Here is a 20,241-nt window from a genome sequence, read left to right on the forward strand (position 1 = left end):
GCAAGTTGTTTTTTTTTATTATTATTTTGCTGTAAACGTCACTACGGCCGTCTTGCCGCCATTTTCGCTGCTACTGCTGCCCTTTACAGTGTTTACAGTGTGTAGATTTCTTGAAGATGACGGCTGTTTTAAATAGTGAGACTTGCAATAAATGTGACTCTGAAGGGGAAGATTTCATTACATGCGCTGAATCTCATCAATGCTATCACGTTGGAGAATACTTTGGAATAAGTGAACAGACCCAGAAAAAGGCAAGCGAGGAAGCTAAGGAAACTAAAAAATGTCAGACCTGTCGCATGCCGCCAGCCTGTAAGACCCATACCACTTATCAGTCGGTCTTGTCTAAAAACCGGAGCAGACATCTGACAGAAATGAACGAGAGGCTAGCTGATCTGGTCGTTGAGGTTGAAGACCTTTCGGCATCAAAAGTGTGACCAGCATTGAGCAATTCGTTCAGGAGGAGGAGGAGAAACATTTATTAAAAAGATAGGACAAGCAGGTGTCGTTCTGCTTGTGCGGGAGGCGCCCTTAGTCCAGGGCTCCTGCGGCTCTTGCTGTCTCCCGGGCCCGCCGCACCAGTTGCTGCTGGTTACGAGGGTCCGAACTAGTCAGCACGGCCTCCCACTGTTCGGGTGTGGGGTTGGGTATTTGCGGGGCCGCCTTCACGTTGGGGCACGCCCATGTGGTGTGATATAGCAAGTCGGTCAGCATATGTCGGGTACGCAAGACAAGCTTCTAAATATCAGTGAAACCCACGGCATAGAAATTGGAAGCTTTCGCTAAACAATAGAAGTTGTCGAAAGAAATCACGACAAGCAAGAAATCAGGCTAAACCAGGAGCTAAACGACCTTCAGGAATACAGCCACCACCTTAACTTAAAAATTCATGGCGTTCCTGCCACTAAAAAAGATATCCAGTCGAAAATTAATGGCCTGCGAAGAAGCTCGATCTGCCTTCCCTGTGCCGCTGTGTCGTTGTGCGCATGCACAGATTGCCACCCCGCCAGACAAACGCCCCGGTTATATTGATAAGATTTGCTCAGCTATCTGTGAAAGCTGCGTGGATTGCGAGATGTGTCGACCTTAGGAGAGAAAATTACGGCATTCAGATTTTCAATAACCTCACTGCCTTGAACGAGAAACTCCTTTGGATGGCAAAGACCGAAGCCAGTGAGCATAGTAACAAAGCTGTGTAGTGGTCCTATGGAAGGATCTCTGTGAGAATTTCATGTAAAGAAGACTTCCAGAAGATTGTGTGAAACCCTTCCTAAGTGACATTTTCATTATATATTTTTGTTGTGAACAATTCCATCTATTAGAACGCCGAATCTTTTATTGAATTAACAGATAGCGCTGATTTACATTCTGAACTCCTTTTTTTATATCACCTCAACGCGCAGAGTATGCAGAATAAGGGTCAGGAAATCAAAAGTGAATTGGTACATTTATGCTTTCCCTATGACATTATATGTTTTACAGAAACTTAGTTTTCCTCTAGCGCTCACGTACACAACCTTGAAGTATACTACACTGCATCTGTCTTTTGCAGTGTAAAACGCAGCGGCGGTGTGTCGCTGTATATAAAATAAAGCCTTGCTTATGAAACTTGGTCTGATGGGTGCACATTATGCAGCGATTGTGAAGTAGTTAGTGTGACGCACCGCAACATTGCAATGATACTTGCATACAGAACCCTTGACGGCAATACTGATGCATTCCTAAATATGTAAAAACCCTTCATCAACGTGACAATAATAATCGTTTAGAACGGTTCTTCGTAACCCAAAGATAAATATTTCTAAAAATAACCCCTCTCATTGAAGACTGTTGGAAATAATGCTTTTGTGTGACTGTGAAAATGTTATAAGCGCTCACACTAGGATAAGTGAGACATCAGAAACACTTATAGATGTCTCTATTACAAATTTGTTGCCTGATACTTCTTCTACTGGAGTATTTTCTTCTGGTGCAAGTAATCATCTACCGTTATTTCCGTTATTTTCGGCTATTCAATATGTCTAAGCGACACGACCCACTAAGCTATATGCAAAGAGATATTAACAATGCAAAGGTCCACCATTTTCATTCATTAATGCTTGACTGCAACTGGCATGACGTATGCAAAGAAACTAACCCCTCGAAAGCATGCAGCTTGCTTTTGGAAATATATTGCTTTCAATTACAAGATCGCGTCTCCTTATGCTATAGCAAAAGAACACAAGAACGCCGCAGTGAAACTGAAGTGAATATAGATGAAAAATAAACTGTTCGAACATTTTTGTACAAGAAAGAACCAGGAGACCTTTCAGAATATAAAAAAGCTGAGAAAGAAATAGAACATGCAAATAAAGAAGGCAAAAACATATTTTTATGCCTACAAGTTTTCCAAAATGATTGATAACTCGAGATTACTTTGGCATCCAGTTATTGATTTTATAAGTAGGAAGAAATGAACCATCCCCGTAGAGTTGCATATAAGTGATGTTCACTACAGTGGCAAGTCACTTGCAGATAAGTTTAACTTGCATTTCTTGGATGCTGGTTCAATAAGCATTATGACAGTCAGCGCCAGTGTCGTGTTCTCATTTTACTGCACCCTTGACTGTCTTGAGCTGCTAATTTCCGACACATTCACTTATACTTGCAATCAGATTTTTCTGGAGATATTTTTCTAGATGATATTAAAATACCACGCGTAACAGTACATTTTAAACAAAACAATAAAAATGAATATAAGTAATTACCGCGCAATATTCATACTGCCTTTTTTATGAAGTTGTTGAATGCCTATTATATCAGAGACTATACACCGTTAGAAAAAAATAATGACATTCGTGAACAACAGTACCCGATTCCGGTCTGGTAGATCGATGAAGGCAGCACTACTGCACATCAGCGATAGCAGACTTCATAACGTTGAAGAAAAACATTACACCGCGTGCATCTTTCTGAACTTACGCAAAGCGTTTTCCATGTAACGCAATATGTTGACGTATCGTTCTCTGAGTGTGTACAAATGTCGGCGCATAACGTTGCCTACGAGTTGCTAATACCCGCTTTTTTGATCAAGATACGTTGGGCCGTGGCGTTATGGCGGCGTTGAACAGTACAGTCATAACACTGGCATAACATCATTGCAAACTCCCGAAGACATAACCTTAATGTTGCCTAATGTACCTTTACCGATCAAGCAACGTATGTTCGTGATATTCAAGCAATACTAATAAGAAATTGCGGAACATATATAGCAAAACATAACAGCAGTGGTGTCAGCATGACACACACTTAAGGAAGGTTACACACTTTGGGTCCTATCTTGTCTAACAAAAATTATTATCTGCCTTGCTTGCGTACCCTTTCTCGAGAACTAATCGCTCACTAGTTCCCTGTGGAGAATGTTTGTCACGCTGATAACGCACGTGCCGTTCGTGACATGGAAGTACCGGGCTTGCAGCGTTAAAGAAAGGAAATGTGGGCAAGGAAGGTAAGGATTATTGTTGTGGGACAAGATAAGACCCAAGGGTATAAACTTTTGAAGAGAGGAGCTGGCAGCACAACAAACTCTTACATTTATATTTCCTTGAAAGGTTATGTATTGTAATAGTTTTCACTTTGCTATTTCGTGTTATATATGCATGAAAATGTGAAACATGAAGCTGTGAAAAGCAGCATTCTTTTGCATAGATCTTTTGCGATCTACAGTACCAACTCGCCCTAATCCAGAAAGCTTAAAGTGGTTCACTTGTTGGTTTGCCTGATTGTTGTCTTGCTGTTGTACATAGCACAGCATAGAAGTGCTGACTAAAAATACAAGTGCAACATGCAAAAGCTGCATTGTGGCTCATAACAACACTGTTTCAATATGAATACAAAAGCAAAACATGAGCATGCACGTGCAGTGCAGATGTTCTCATATACAGGTAACAAAAAATGTCATTTTGTCACCGCAGGTAAAGTTTGAATCTTCCACCAAAGTTCATTTTCCTTATACCTCTCATTTAAGCTTAGGCAATTTATTTCTATTGTTTCGACTTAGGGCTCCGAAATAATAGTGTATCGGTAGCTCCATGTGCTGCCAATAAATTGCACAGTAGCCATCGTCAGCTAGTGAGAACAAACGCTAGTATGTAGGAATATATTGTGGAGTGGAAACATGCAGTGATTCAATGTGCACCTGTGCATATGCATTGGTCCACCGTATAAAATAGTGAATATGCCCTAGATAAACATGCTTATATTATCAAACCATGCATTTACTCAACATCAGCTTACATCATATTAGCAAATAATGACACCTAAATAAGTGTAACATTGCTTAGAAATACAATGTCAACAGCACTGGTAACACATTTAAAGAAAATATATCTTCCACTAAACATCAAGGTTTAGTATAGCATGTAAATACACTCTATTAACAGTTTAAACCAGAACACAATATATGTTGCCTTGCCATTTAGGTAAGACTTCGACGTTTCTTGATTTTTGTCATGTTCTCGTATTTCGATGGCAGAGCACAAACTATGCTTCTTAATAACAGCTCAAATACTATCCTACTTCACTTTGTAATGCATAAAGATATTGCACAGTACAACTCAGGTTGCATACTACGTCCTCCCAAGCATTTGATCAGTATTCTTGCCTAAGCTTGCAGACATGACAGCAAGCCTGAAGTAGTCACCAAAGCACAGGGGTAGAGCAACAACAGGATGTCATCCAAGCACTGACAGCCAGCCAGCACTTTCGCAGAAGATTGCCAGAAGCACAAGTTATGCATATATGCCTGCTTCGATGGCTTCACTTTGACCCAGAGACCTCTCTAGTTTCCGAGCCTGTAATGATGTAACCTGCAGAGACGTGACGAATTACATCAAAGTATAAAGTACCACGAGAAAAACTGAAGTAAGCCACGTTCCCTGTAAAACAGGCTATAAAATTTTATAAACTTGATCTTGGCATAAGAGTGAAACATAAAAACTAGTGACGTTATACAGGAGCATGATGTAAAAAAAAACATCAAAGGGTCAGTTCATGCCAACTGTCCTAACCGTGGCGCGCTCGACCAGCATGAATTTCCATCAGAAATTGATAAAAATGTTCTTTACATAAGAATTACTTGCCAGTATTTTGAAACATATTGTTACACGAAGGACGAGTCAGTAGGACGGGCAGCTATTTACAGATTATATTTACAACAGCGGTCGCAGCGCTGACCGGTTAGATTCGCAGCGCGAGCCGAGTTCGTTCTTCCTCCTCTTTTCACGAGTAATGGCGCCCACGCACCTCGCTCAAACAATCAAATACCACACGTGTGTAGCATAATCCCCCGGCGGCTGAAGCGACGTCACTGACCGTCTAAATGTCATCACGGGAAGGGGGATTACTGCTTCATTTGTGTAATGTGCACAATATCACTGGACTGGGAAGCAGATGGGGCATCAGGGGCGATCTCGCAGGTGACGGGAGTCACAGCACGAAGCACTCGGTATGGGCCTGTGTAACGAGACAGCAGTTTTTCTCACAGGCCGACCTGACGCGACGAAGACCATAGAAGCACCAAAGAACCAGGCGGGAAGTGCACGTCTCAGTGTCGTCGGTCGTACAAACGCCTTTGACTCTCTTGGGATTTTAGAAGGTGGTCACGGGCAATTTCCCTTGCGTAGGCACAGTGGGTGGTGGTGTAAAGTGCATATTGACTGGTCGGTGCCGCCAGAACAGGGAGGGTTGGTTCGAGGGGCAGTGCTGGTTCTCGGCCGAACAGAAAGAAAGATGGGGAATAACCAGCTGTGTCATGGCGCGACGAATTCTAAGCAAATTTGATACATGGTTGAGCGAGGTCCCAGTCAGTGCGGTCTGAAGAGGCATATTTCGCGAGCATGTCCGTGAGAGTGCGAGTGAGACGCTCCATCAGGCCATTTTGTTTGTGAATGGTATGATGTGGATAGCTAGTGCCTCGTGGCACAGGACTGCAGGATGTGCGCGATAACTTTTGATAGGAACGTCTGGCCAAGGTCTGTGAGAAGCAGTCGCGGAGCTCCATGTAATAAAATCACGTCGCGTTGAAGAAAATCGGCGACATCTCTGGCGCAGCTTGTAGGAAGCGCTCGGGTAATAGCGCAGCGCGTGGCGTTATCCGTGGCCACAGCAATGCGCCTGTTCACGGAGGAAGAAAGCAGAAAAAGGCCAAGTAATTCCAAACCAACCCGAAATAATGGTTCCGCGGGAATGTCGAGTGCTTGAAGGTACGCAGCAGGGAGCGTCGGTGGTGTCTTGCGTCACTGGCATTTCTCACGCGCAGCTACGTATCTTCGAACGGAGCGCGCAAGCCCTGGCCAAGAGATGCGTCAGTGGATCCGATCGTAGGTACGTGACACACCCAGGTGACCGGCCCGTGTGGAAGTTGTGAAGTTCGTGGAGAACAGCCGAGCGAAGGTGTTTAAGGATCACAAGGAGTAATGCAGGGCCGAGTAATGCAGGGGTGAACGTTGTGGTGGTAGAGTACGCCATCTTGAAGTGTGAATAAGCGAAGGGAACTCTCGGCAAGTGATGATTCCAGGCGGTCAATGATGATACGCAAGGGCGGGTCACGGTCCTGCTCGTCGCCTACTTAGATCAGTGGAAAAACAGAGAGAACACAGGCATCGGTGTCAGTATCAGACGTCGAGGTCGCGTCTTGGACTGGGTAGCGAGAGAGGCAATTTGAATCCCGGTGTTGGCGTCCCGACTTGTAAGTCACTGTCTAGGAATAATCTTGAAGTCGGAGGGCCCAACGACCGAGCCGACCAGTAGGATCCTTGAGCGACGAAAGCCAACAGAGTGCATGATGGTCTCTGATTACTGAGAAGGGCTTGCCATATTAATAAGGACGAAACTTGGAAACAGCCCATACGACAGCAAGGCATTCACGCTCGATAGTTGAATAGTTGCTCTCTGCACTTGTCAGGAGCCGACTAGCGTAGGCTATAACGCGGTCGTCTCGGTGTTGGCGTTGCTATAAGACTGTGCCGTTCCCATAACCACTGGCATCGGTTCGGACCTCTGTAGGTGCGGACGGGTCAAAGTGGACCAAGACCAGTGAACTAGTGAACTCGTGATAAAGCGTGAAAACGCGACAGCCTGGGGGGAACCCGATGTAAAAGACACGTCTTTCTTCAGAAGTTCGGTGATTGGTCGCGATTTCTGCGAAATCTTTCACAAACCGTCGGAAATAAGAACAGCGCCCCACAATAATCCGGCCATCTTTGACAGACAGAGGTACCGGAAAAGCCGTTACTGCTCGAACATTCTCCGGGCCGGGTTCTAATGCGAAAGCGTCGACGAGATGGCCTAGCACTGTAATCTGTCGCCGCCCGAAGTGGCACTTCGATGAATTTAATTGGATCCCAGGCTTGCGGAAGACGACAAGAATAGCTACGACGCGCTCAAGGTGCGTCTCAAATGTAGCAGAAAATACAACGACGTCGTCGAGGTAACAAAGGCAAATTGACCATTTGAAACCTTGAAGCAGAGTCGATCATCCGTTCGAACGTGGCGGGAGCATTGCATAAACCGAACGACATAACCTTGAATTGGCAGGTGCCATCTGGAGGGACGAAAGCGGTCCTTTCTTGGTCTTGCTCATCGACAGAAACCTGCCAATAACCAGATCGAAGGTTGATGGACGAAAAGTATTTGGCACCGTGAAGTCAAGAGCGTGGTCGATTCGTGGTAAAGGGTAAACGTCCTTCGTAGTAATTCGGTTCACCCGAATTACCCGAAACACCCCGTGTTATCTTTCTTTTTGACGAGCACGACTGGCGATGCCCAAGGACTCGATGACGCCTCAACAATGCCTCTGGCGAGCACCTTGTTTGCTTCCTTCTGGAAACGTTGCCGCTCTGCCGTGGACACACGATATGGTTGGCCGTGAATAAGAACAGCATCACCAGTGTTTATCCGATGCTTAACAAGGGACGTCTGACCAAGTGGTCGATTGTCAGTGCCAAATATGTCGCGATAGGAAAACAAAAGGCATTAGAGGGCGGCTGCTTGGTCAGATGCGAGGTCCGGAGCGACCAAGGGACGTAATGGGCCGTCGAGGTTCCAGGCATCCTGCGCGTAATCAGGAGGACCTGGAGGCGCGTCCGCTGCAAAAGCAGTGGCGTGGTCTTCTGTCACTGACCGTAGCGTGGCCACCGCTATGCCTTCAGGTAGCACTTGTTTCGTCAAGCCAAATTGGTAACAGGGAGATACATCCCATTAGCGGCAAGGGTTATGACAGAGCATGGCACAGAGATGTCGCGTGCCAACAGGACATCACGAATGGGTGCGACGACATAGTCGTCATCAGGCATGGTTGCCGTTGAGGCCAATTCGACAAAGTTTAGGGCATTTCTAGGTAAGCGAACAAACGCTGTAGTGCAGAGAGTGTTAGGTAGTTCGGGGCGAACGTCTTAACGCAGAGGAAGCTCGAGGCACAGCATACCAGCTGAGGGCAGAATGTGTCGTCAGAAAGTCGAGCCCGAAGGTAAGGTCATGAGGGCACGGTGAGCAGGACAGGAACTTGGCCGCCAGCAATTCCTCTGCGAACAGTGCACTTACCCCTGGCGGCAACAGTGGCGCCATTGGCGACTCCCACGGCTCGAGTGATGGCAGGCGTACGAACATTTTTGAGGTGACAACGATCGCAAGGAGGAGCGGCCGTCATGCGCATCAGAAATAGGGTACAGACGGCGAGGTGAACAACGGCGAGCGTCGGCGTATGGGCGAGAAGCCCGGGATGAGCACCAGTACGGCGGCATCCAGGTGGTGTGGCAGTGGCGGGATACATGACCAACGTGGTGGCAGCGGAAGCAGATCGGTTTGCCGTCTGAAGTTTGCAATTCAGCAGGATTACGTGGTCTAGGAACAAAATACCGGTCATTACAGGTTGTGTACATGAAGATAGGTCCCGAATCAGGTCGGGAGGCAGAGCAGGCGGTAGGGATGCCAAGCTTTGGAATTTCTTGCCTCGAAATTGCTTGAATAGCAGGAATAGTGGGGGCCGCTTGGTCAAAGGTACCGTCAGGGGGTCGTGAATGAAGGGAGGCCGGACTCGCCGCTTCAATCTCACGGCGAACGATACGTGTGACGTTCTCTTGAAATAGTTGTGTGGCGGTTAAGAGCGGAACAAACGGACGTGGCAGGGGTGTTTGGAAGGCGCGAAAACTATGGGACGACGCGGTGGCATTTGGCTACCTCGAAGCGGCGGCACTCTTTGACGATGGCGTCGATGGTAGAAACGTTATTATAGACGAGCAAATTGAAGGCGTCGTCCACGATGCCATTTAGGATATGGCCCGCTTTGTCAACCTCGGTCTTGTGCTCGTCGACTTTCAGGCACAAGCGCGAGCACTGCCTGTATGTAGGAGACATACCATTTGGTCGATGACTGAAATACGGGTGGCAAGCTCTTGTCGCGCAGCCTGTTGATGACCTGACGGGTTGCCAAATAGGTCGCAAAGTCGCTCTTTGAAGATGTCCCAGCTGGAGAGCTCGATCTCATGGGTGCAAAACCAGACACGCGGTGTCCCATCCAGATAAATGATCACATGGGCAAGCATGATGGTAGGGTCCCAGTGGTGGCTCTGGCTAACGCGCTCATACATGCTGAGCCAGTCGTCAAAGTCAACGTCATTTTGGTCGGAGAATGTCCCAGGATCACGGAGACTAGGAACCGTAACGTATATTGTGGTTGGCACGGGAGGTTTACGTAGTGACGTGGTGGTTCCATCGGAAGCCATGGCTGAGAAAACGACGGTGCGGCCGTTTCGGAGCTCCGTGGCGAGGACGGAGAACGTTCAACCTCCACCACAATGTTATGAGAAGGACGAGTCAGTAAGACGAGCAACAATTTACAGGTTATATTTACAGCAGTGATTGCAGCGCTGACCGGTTAGATTCGCAGCCCAAGACCAGTTCATTCTTCCTCCTCTTTTCTCGAGTGATGGCGCCCATGCGCCTTGTTCAAACAATCAAATACTACACGCGTGTAGCCATATTGTGACCGGCAATTTTCGTGCCTCTAAGGGGCATTTACACTTCACGAAACAGAAAAACATGGTGCGAAACAGAAGTTTGCCGAAAATCAACCGTGGCGGACATTCTTTCAAACCTTGCGTTTTTGCGTTGTGTGAACATGGTGATTTCCTTATAGAACAGTTTTACAAAACACTTTTATGTACTTTCACCCTTACCACCCAGGCGTAGGTGCGCGACTTATAGTTTTATTACGAAATTTTGCACAAGAAGCAGTCCTAGCAGAAAACGTGGAATTATTTTTATAGAACTATCTCTAACACCTACTATCTTCTTAAATTTAATTTTCGCCGATGCGCTTCGCACAGACTGTAACATCCTAGCCTGACTTTGCCACAAATGCTATTTTAGCTTATGTTTTGACGTTGACAGCACAGTAAGGTCGTCCATAAAAAAATACGCAGGAAAGTGGATATAATGGAGAAGTATAACTTTTTCCACTGAAATTTTAAGCTATGAAATTTGCGCGTTGAGTGAAAAAACAATTTTTGGATTTGAGTCCCACAATTGTAATATTTTCAGTCTCACTCCGGCTTCACCTCATAGCATGCTAGTGGAACACACAATCGAACTGGAATCATTCTGTAAAAAAAATGGGTGGTGTATTCGCTGCACATAATTTTCGTTTCTTTTCTCTTTAACTGTATTCTTTGTATATAATATGGGCTGATCATTTTTAAGTTCTACTTAATTTTTAAATATCACCTGTGGCAGATAGCATAATTCTACGTATTGAGCTGCATTATTTCGAGAAGTCGATATTACTAGCATGAGAAATCGAACCACATATAAGGCTAATTAACAAATCACTAATTAACTCCTTAATGTGTTACTTTACAAATCGTTGCCGTTGAGCCTGCAAGACGTATCTTTTCAAAACGAATTTCTAGGATGACACCAAGGGTCGTATAACGTAAAACTATTCCAATATGTTTTTATTCCAATTTCCTGACGTCAAATTTGCGTAACCGCCGACGCAAGCATCGGGCAGTCGCCCGCACGGTTGTCTGAACAAACCAATCAAACGCTCTCCTCGTTCAAAGGAGGTCACTTTTGTTTGCTTGAAAAACGAATAACATTGCCTGCACCGAGCGGCTTGTCTTATCTAATTGGCTGGCAAGACGCGAGAAGCATGCTCAAGTGGAAAGGGAATCGATGGGGCCGAGCCACTGCACTGAATATCGATAACCGGATGAAGAGGGTGGTACCGGCGTCTGCGATTGGTCCGCCTTTCTCTTACTTATCTTGCGGTGGCTCATCGACAATCGCGGCGGCATGCATCGGAAGTTTAAGAATGACGCTAAAACGGAACCTCAGCAAAGAAGAGTTGGCAGAACGAGGTCATAAACGTGCCGAAAGTCTTCGAAAATGTTACACGGCCGTGCAAAAAGTTTTATTGCACGCAAATAAACCCATGCTCTGCATTAGGGGCGAGTAGCCAGTGCCGGAGCGATCGGTGGCAGCCATCTTTTATTCCTTTCGGAACGGGGCAGCCCGCGGCTATTCAGAAGAAAATTCAGTTTTGTTCGGCATATTAATGGATCTTTATGGCGTACACGTCACATTGGCGCGGTGAGTTTTTGCAGTTTTGGGACGTCGCGTGAGAGGCAGGTGAAGTGGGTGCAGCCCGAAAACTTTTGACGAATAGCCGAGGGCTAATGGCAAAAAGGCGTCGAATCCGAAACAACTATTCTTGTTTTCTGTCAAATTATGCATAATGAGTGTGTTCACGTCATATCAGATGGGGAGCTATCGCGGTTTTCGTGACGTCGCGTGACAGACAGGTGAAGTGGGGGTGGTCCAAAAAAGTTTTTGACCAATCGCGGTGGGCTGATTGCAGAATTGGAATAGAAAAGTTTGGAATAGTTTTACGTTATAGCGCCCCAATTTCCAGACGTTTCCCAAATGTGGGACAAAATACGTGGCCGTTCCGGTTCCTTTTCTGCATCAATGCATAAAAGAGCGCTTTCTTATTGAAGTATTTGGAGAAGCAGTTCTTTATTGCAGCGAGTTTAATGGCACATATCTCGAATCTAGCGTTATTCTGGAAATTCACTCCAAGTGTGTACGCCTTTTAAACTCACCGGTTCCAATTTTTAAATCACAATATGTGCTCTAAAATAACTAATTAAGAAGCTAATTAGGGAAATATTTTAATTGGTTCAATATCTGTTCTGATTTCCCAAGTAAGTAATGTCCCCCTCTCTGACTAATCCCACAGAAGGACTAGAATTACGTTGTCCGCCACAGCCTTTCTTTTTCAACATTCCATAAAGATTTAAAAAGGAGCACTCCAGATATGGATGTGATAACACACTCACAAATATATCCATATTGCGGACATCAGTGCCACACTGCCCCTAATAATAAACAGCTGTACTTATTGGTTCCTTCAGGTTTGATATCAGAAAGGTCATGTGTGGCGTGCCCTCACAAAAAGTCGGTCGACTACTGTCTATCTGACCACAAGCAGCTAGAATAAAAGTGGAGACATATCACGGAACTAGCGAACTATGCTCGCTAAACGTGCCTATCAACAATATTGGTTTGACGGCGACTGAACCTGTGTCTTAAAGTGGTGCTCCTAGTTAACGCGCATGAGGGCGGTTTGTGGCCCCCTCTTACCAATTCACTCGTAGGTGGCCGCATATGTATACTTTCAGGAGCACGGGAGTGCCCAACGAGGATCTGTTTTAAGTAACCACACATTCAGGATTTAAATTCTTACAAACTTGTTGTGAACAGCGCTTTTATTCCTCTCCACACACCACACTGTGTGCACCAGAATGGTCCGTTATTGCTTCGCAGTATGCCATGAGGTGTAGACGAAGCGCGAACGAAAATATTGGAATGGTGGGACTCAAACTCAACTTTTTTCTCAGTGAAAACGCAAATCACTTCGAATAAAATTTTTTGTCGAAAGTAGCTACGCTTGTCCATTATATCCGCTTTTCTGCATATTTTTTCATGGAACACCTTAGTGAAATTGAATTATGGGGTTTTACTTGCCAGAACTATCATTTGATTATGATGCACGCTGTACTGGGGGACTCCGGATTAATTTGAACTACCAGTGGTTCTTCAACGTCCGCCCACATCTGAGTAGAAGGGTGTTTTTTCACTTAGCCCCCATCTAAATGCAAGCAATGTGGCAGAGATATCGTCCTGCGGCCTGGTGCTGGAACACTTTAGTGTTACCGACATTAAGTCACAGACCAAAATAGCACCTTTGCGAAAATACTACCCTAGAACGTAGCAGTTGTTAGAGAAACTTCTACAAGAATAACTGCAGGTTTCCGTCCTTGCCCATTTTGTGAAAGATTTCGCAATCGCCCTATAATTCGAATATATTTACCTCGGTGTTAACGGCTGAAGAAAATAAAAGTGTTTTATGAAAATGTTTTTTATGAAAACACAATTTTCGGGGAAGGCAAATATGAAAAGTTGGAAAGAATGCAGGAAACTCAATTCTTGGTAAATCTTCTTTCGCACCTAGTTTTCCACCGCATTATGAAATTGAAATAGCCCTTACGGGCGCAAAATTTTGTTCTGCTCGACATATTTGGGCTAAATACTATGAAATTAATGCGTATACACGTGGACCCTTGTATTTTTTTCAAAAAGATGGATATCAGCTTAGGGCCACCTTTGGGAAAGTTGCACGCAAAACTAAATTTAAGTAAAAGCTAACATTTGGAGCCAGAAGTTTTGACACAGGACCAAGGAATGCACAATAAAGAAAGCCCACAATTTCTACTTCCTTCCAACGTCACAGTTGCTTGTTACGTCCCACTCAGCCTCAGAAAAGAAAAAAAGAAATGATGTCCCCAAATTTATGCAGGCTCACACCATGAAAGCTACAGCTGTGAAGTGGATGCTCTACCACTATACCAAAACCACATTTCATTCGTTATGAAGAGAAGTTCCGAGGAGTATGTGATATATACGTACGCAAATATAAACTACTCAGTCAAAACTCTATGTAGAAAAATGGCGTTAAAAGAGGAGAAAGGGAGAAATCACGAACAATGGCCTATCTATGTCTCATGTATATTCGAGAAAGGACTGTAGCATTGTGTGGTCTCGACCATTCTTATTCGGTGTCATCCGCTTTTTAAAGTCCTAGTATGCAGATTCAGATGTTTCCACACAATATCTTTGTAGCCACTGAACTCCCAAAAGATTCGTTTTGTAATCAGTCAAGTGCCTGAGTGGCACGTCGAGCATGTAACTGGTGCTGGAGGGGCTGCAGCATCGTAGTTATGCGAGCCCTGAGCTTCGTGGAATTTCATTAGGTAGTTTTCTAGTTCCTCACTCTACTAGTACAAGGTGTCATGATGTAAGCATTCATTGAAAAGATGCCATTTGGCCGGCACATACTTTACCAGCGTATAGCCGTTGGGCGCCTTATTAGTGTGAAGCAGTGAACAAAAAAGACCACACATTTAGGTGAGTTACCTTCACATTAAGATAATGAAGGAATACGCATAAAGTTATGAACTCGTACTGATTTGATGTCGGTTAACTTGACTTTTTGCTTTCGAACACACTGCAGTGTGCCTACAAGGAACCATATATTGCTATGAGAAAGAAACAGGCTTATTCGAAAGCAAAAGCATGCTACTGTGGTGAATTCAGCCCCGACAGTGTCCACTCAGGCAAGCAGCGGTTACAAAGGCTTGAGAAAACAAGAAATTCAAAAGACAGCTCTACTGCTTCTCTTTGTGTGAAGCTGTTTTACTTTGCCAGTAGCGACCAACAGCCAGTAGCAACGTGAACAAAGATAGGTAACTCGTAAAAGCGCGAAGTGCGCGAAACTGCCTACAAAATTATTAGTATTGCAAAAATAGACGGAAAAACAGAAATAAACAGGGGTCATGAATTAAGTGTGTCGTACCTTTCTCCTGAGATAGAGAGAGAGAGCGATAGAGAGAGAGAGGACGCCGGCGAGGAATATCGGTTGCGCTATTGGTGGAAGCACTATGAAGAAGGACGCGGTACGGGGAAGTGCTCCCCTGATTAAATTACTGGCTTGCAAGCGTTCAGTTTTCATACATCTCTACCATTATTAAATACTTTTGAAAAGCTCTTGCGGTAGGGTGCTCTATGAGAGATAATCCACCATTTCTGGTGCAGAGTAAACATTTCCTTTGAGAGCCTTTAACCTATACGGCCTTTTTTTGGCATACCTTCATTCAATTGAACCTTATAAATGGGAGGCATGAGTTGCAAATCAATCGGTATGAGGTTATACCTACACGAAATGACGTGAACATTAGGCGGAAATTTTTCTGGTCGACGAAACAGAAACCGGGGCGCACACTAGCAGGTAAATTTAAAGAATAAGTGAAAAGCTGTGAAATTGAGCTCACTACAGCAACTCTGTAAGTACGAACCATTATGTCTGTCAGAGCTGACAATTCGGTTCAATAGTGAAAGCGTACCGTAAGGTGTTAGGAATTTGCAACAAATGTTGGTTTCAGAAAATAAAGCAGGTTTAAGAAATGTATGCGCTGCAGGCGTCTCTAATTTCTCCTGAATATAACTAGCTTCGGAATTTTTTTCTCAAGTTCAAGTTTATTGTTATTGTTATTGCATATACATGAAACGGGCTTACACATTATATACAGCATTAGGAGGTCCCAGAGTAAGAAACTGCCAGGGGGACCTCCTATCATTAGTGGGTACATAAGAGTATTAGAGCAGCAAGTAGAGGGCGAGCAAACAAACAAAACAAAGAATGAAAAAAGACGCGTCAAGAAATACAATTCGTAGGGAACAAGTTATAACAAATAGAAAGCAATTAGATATTTATTAAAAACAGCGTTATACAATACTATCACAATAAATAATCATAAGCAGGAGTACCCAGTAATGTAAAACAAAAGAATTTGGCTCTTCTGCATATTACAAACAACGAAAAATATAAAGTGTTCTACAGAAATATGAAGCCTAAAGATACAATAATATAATTAATGTAAAGAAAATGTAATAATTATGAAAATGCATTTATGACAAATGAAACGATGGTTCTGCTAGCAGTATTTTTTCATAATGTGTTTAAGAAACTGCAATGAAAGACATCATTTAATATTAACAGGAATGCTATTCCAAAGGAAAATACCATAAAAGCGAAGTGGGAATTTTCCATAATTGGACGTTATTTTAGGTAACAGAAGATTACTGCGTTCTGGAAACCTTGTATTATTTTTGTTCATGGGGTTATCAAAAGGAAGGCTCTCCAATCATATTGCACCATGAAAGAGACAAAAAGTAATGAGTGACAGAATAAGTGACTTGTGATAGAACAGCTGTTGAATGGGTAAAACGCTAAGATGTTGATAGATAGGTAAAGAATGGTAACGGAATCAGCTAAACGTCATCAATTTTATTGCCTCATTTTGAAGACGTTCAAGTGGTTTGAGGTGAATGACATATGTATTACCCCATGAAGATAAACAGTATGATAAATGACTATTAATATAAGCATGATAGAACGATTTAATAACATGAGGTTGGAAGAATGCACGTGTTTAATTGATAATGCCGAAGCCAAATGGAACCTTCTTTTATTAGCAAGTTGGCATGGTTATTGAACTTGCGGTGTTAGTCGAGAGTAATACCCAGGAATTTAACAGTATCAGATGTAGGTATAACATAAGTATTTAGCAAGACATTTATGGAAAGAGAAATCGCTTTGTGAGTTATGGAATAGTACAAACGTTGATCTTAAAGGATTGCTTTGAAGTTGATTATCTGTGCACCAGGAATACGCATTGTTAAGATCAGTGTTAAGTGTGTCTTTATGCGCGGTAAGCGATTTCTGCCATGAGTAAGTGGTCGTGTCATCAGTATATAACAAGCAGTTACAAGAGTTGAATACATTACGTGGATTATTTATAAATAATAAGAACCACAATGGACCAAGTACAGAGCCTTGAGGAAAGCCGCAGTAGAATAGAACCACTTTAGTAGAAGAGAACTGGCCATCAATATACACTATTTGAGGCCTGTTAGACAAGTAGCTACGAATGAGATTTAAAGGTAGGCCAGTAATACCGAAAGATTCGAGCTTATACAGAAGAATATAATGGTCTAGAGTTTTCCAAATGCTTTAGTTAGATTGATGAATATGGCTCTTGCAACAAACCCTTCGTCAATAAATAGTGTAATGTTATCCGTGAAGTTAATTATTGAAGTTAATTAATAACCTTGCCTAAAACCAAACTGGAATGGAGAAAGTAGGTTACATTTATTTAGATAGTGCATTAGACGAGTGTAAATAAGTTTTTTCGTGGCCTTACTAAAAACAGCAAAATGCAAATTGGGCGGCCGGTATTAATGTTTTCATGAGAACCCTTGGTCTTGGACTTGGTCAGCGTCTGCATGACTACATCCGTGACTTCCTGAGGGGAAGGCAGGCCTCGCTACGAGTCGGGTCCCTGCAGTCGGAGCCAGTCGTACTGGGCCACAGGTGTTCCCCATAGGGCTCGGTGATATTCCCTACCCTGTTCAACCTGGCCATGGTAGGACTGTCCAGGCAACTGACTCGAATCGAGAACCCGCAACATGCCATCTATGCAGATGACGTGATAATGTGGGCGACAAAGGGGAGCAAAAGACAAATCGAGCACATTTTACAAAATGCGATCCGAACCACTGAGGCGTACCTCAAACCAACAGGCCTGTGGTGCTCGCCGAGAAAGTATGAGCTGCTGCTATATAAACCCAAGAGACGAGAGTCCAAACCGAAGGGATGGGACACAGGCGGCGACCCATGCGTCCGCCTGTACACCGTTGAAAGCAACACGATTCCATTGGTCGGTCACATCAAGATGTTGGGCATGACAATAGAGGCGAACGGCTCGAAAACCATTGCAGTCGCTAAGCTCACAACGAAGGCCGAGAACGCCACGCGCCCACTGAGACAAGTGGCCAACCGGCATCACGGGCTCAAGGAGAACAACCTGCTTAGACTTGCACAGGCCTTCGTAATCAGTTACTTCTTGTACATCACGACCATGCATAATTGGTCGAAAGTGGAGAGAGACAACCTTCAAACACTCCCGCGTAAGGTCGCCAAGAGAGCCATGTGTCTACCCATGCACACGAGCACCGAGGTACTGAATGCGCCAGGCATGTACAAGACGCTGAGCGAGATTGCGGAGGCACATGAACGGGCACACATCACCAGGCTGTACGACACACCTGAGGGCAGGTGGCTCTTTCTTACGAAAAATCGGCATCACGCCTAGGGTGATCGAGGGTAACAGCCACGGGCTAACATCCGACCAGAGGAAAGAGATCGGGGCAGCGCGTCTGCCCAGAAATATGAACCAAGAGCACAACATCGAAAGAAGACTTGCTCGAGCCAAAGCACTCATCCGACAGGCAGCCGCCTCCGGGAAAGCATGCTGCTTTACGGACGCAGCCAAATATCCTGACAGACGAGCCTATGTAGCAGCGGTGGTCAACAAAGATGGCACGGTCATCAATGCGTGCGCCGTCCGCACTGATATTCCTGAGGTGGCCGAGTAGGCAGCCATCAGCCTTGCAGTCCAAGAAGACGAAAAAATCTTGGTATAATGCGACTCCAAGACGGCAATTCTGTCCTTCGGAACAGCGGGCATAACGCCGACCATCGGCAGAATACTTGGCACTCCTCAGCTCACCCCAGACTACATCAATTGGTTTCCAGCACACATGGGACCCTTGGAGGGGCCGCTGCCTAACCTCAACGAGATGGCACATGAAGCCGCACGAGATCTAACTCACCGTGCAAGACCGGACTCCCTCTCAGCAGGATGGGTGAGCGAGCGCGACTCCCTCGTCACTTACAACGATTACACCCAGTATTGCTGTGCGACCGTGACGCCGCCACATGGCGAAGCCACTGAATCGTTTTTGGTCTTATGTTTATGTTGCTGTCTGTATAAATACTTGACCTTACGGCGTCGGTGATCCACAGGGCCGGTATCAGGAAAACGAGGAAACCTTTCGCCCTGCAAATGTGTGAAGGCAGTCAAGTGATACCTCCCGTCTGGGGGCATCTTCTGGGAAAGAATGTGATGTCTTCCGCGCCTGCAAATATGTGCAAGCGCTCAAGCTGAGCGTCCAGGATCCGCAGTGACTGCTTTCCGTCTGAAAAAAAAATTTGCCATCTTGTGCCTAAAAATAGTATCGCGAGCCGGGGACCCCGACCATACTTGTGGTCCACTTTTATGGCAGACGGTCCCAGGGGACGCGGTCGCTCTACTCAGTGTCGTCTGCCTCTCAATAGGCCCGCGAGGACTCAATAGGCACGTCTCAACACCGTAAGGATGTCGCACTGCACGATCTTACAAAATAATGCACGTAAATCTTCAGGGCAGGCGATGACTTTGGCATTTAGAGTGCAGGGTAATGCTATTTTTTTTTACTTCACAACAAAAGACGCACAACAGTACAATATACTAAGCAAACACGCGACAAATAGCTATCCCGCGAAAGAGCTTGTCTCATCATATATGGGTGCAACACTGGGGAACAAAAGTTTGCAAGAAAATACGCACCGAAGTTTCAGGTACACAACACTTGATTTGACGAAACAGTAGAAAACCCTCGGGCCGCCATATTCTGGACGGTGTTGGAGGTGAGATTGCCGACTAACTGCGGTGGTAAGCGCAAGTCTTGCTTTGAAATTTATGTCGCCATGCATCTGGTTCCGCAATCCTTCAACACGTTTCTAGGCAACGCATTTGAATGGAAGAACGGCGCCCGTGGTAGCAGAAGCCCAAGCGTTGTACTTCCCACGCGCATCCATACCATTGACAGCAGGCGCCACAAAGCCACTAATCGTTACCACGCACCAAACAAACATGAATGGTCCGGCAACAATGTGGGTCAATTCCTTACTAAAAAGGCACTGTGTGTACAGCCCCGGCGATAGGGAGGCGCGACTTCAATGGGCGTTGGGTTGCAGATGCTAGCAGAATCACATGCCGCTGCCTCCTAGTTTTTTCCCTTCATCCGTGCCTTCTCGACCCGATACCAGGCGTAAGACACGCTTTCTATCCAGATCATATCACGTTATGGACAAGGGCCTCAAACACTGGAACACAAGAAACACGCCTACAGGAAGCAGCAGACACCATAGAGAGCTACTTGCACAAATGCGGCCTCCGCTGTGCTCCCGAGAAGTCGGAATAC

This window comes from Dermacentor andersoni, chromosome 3 (assembly GCF_023375885.2).
Source record: "Dermacentor andersoni chromosome 3, qqDerAnde1_hic_scaffold, whole genome shotgun sequence".
In the NCBI taxonomy this organism is placed as follows: Eukaryota; Metazoa; Arthropoda; class Arachnida; order Ixodida; family Ixodidae; genus Dermacentor; species Dermacentor andersoni.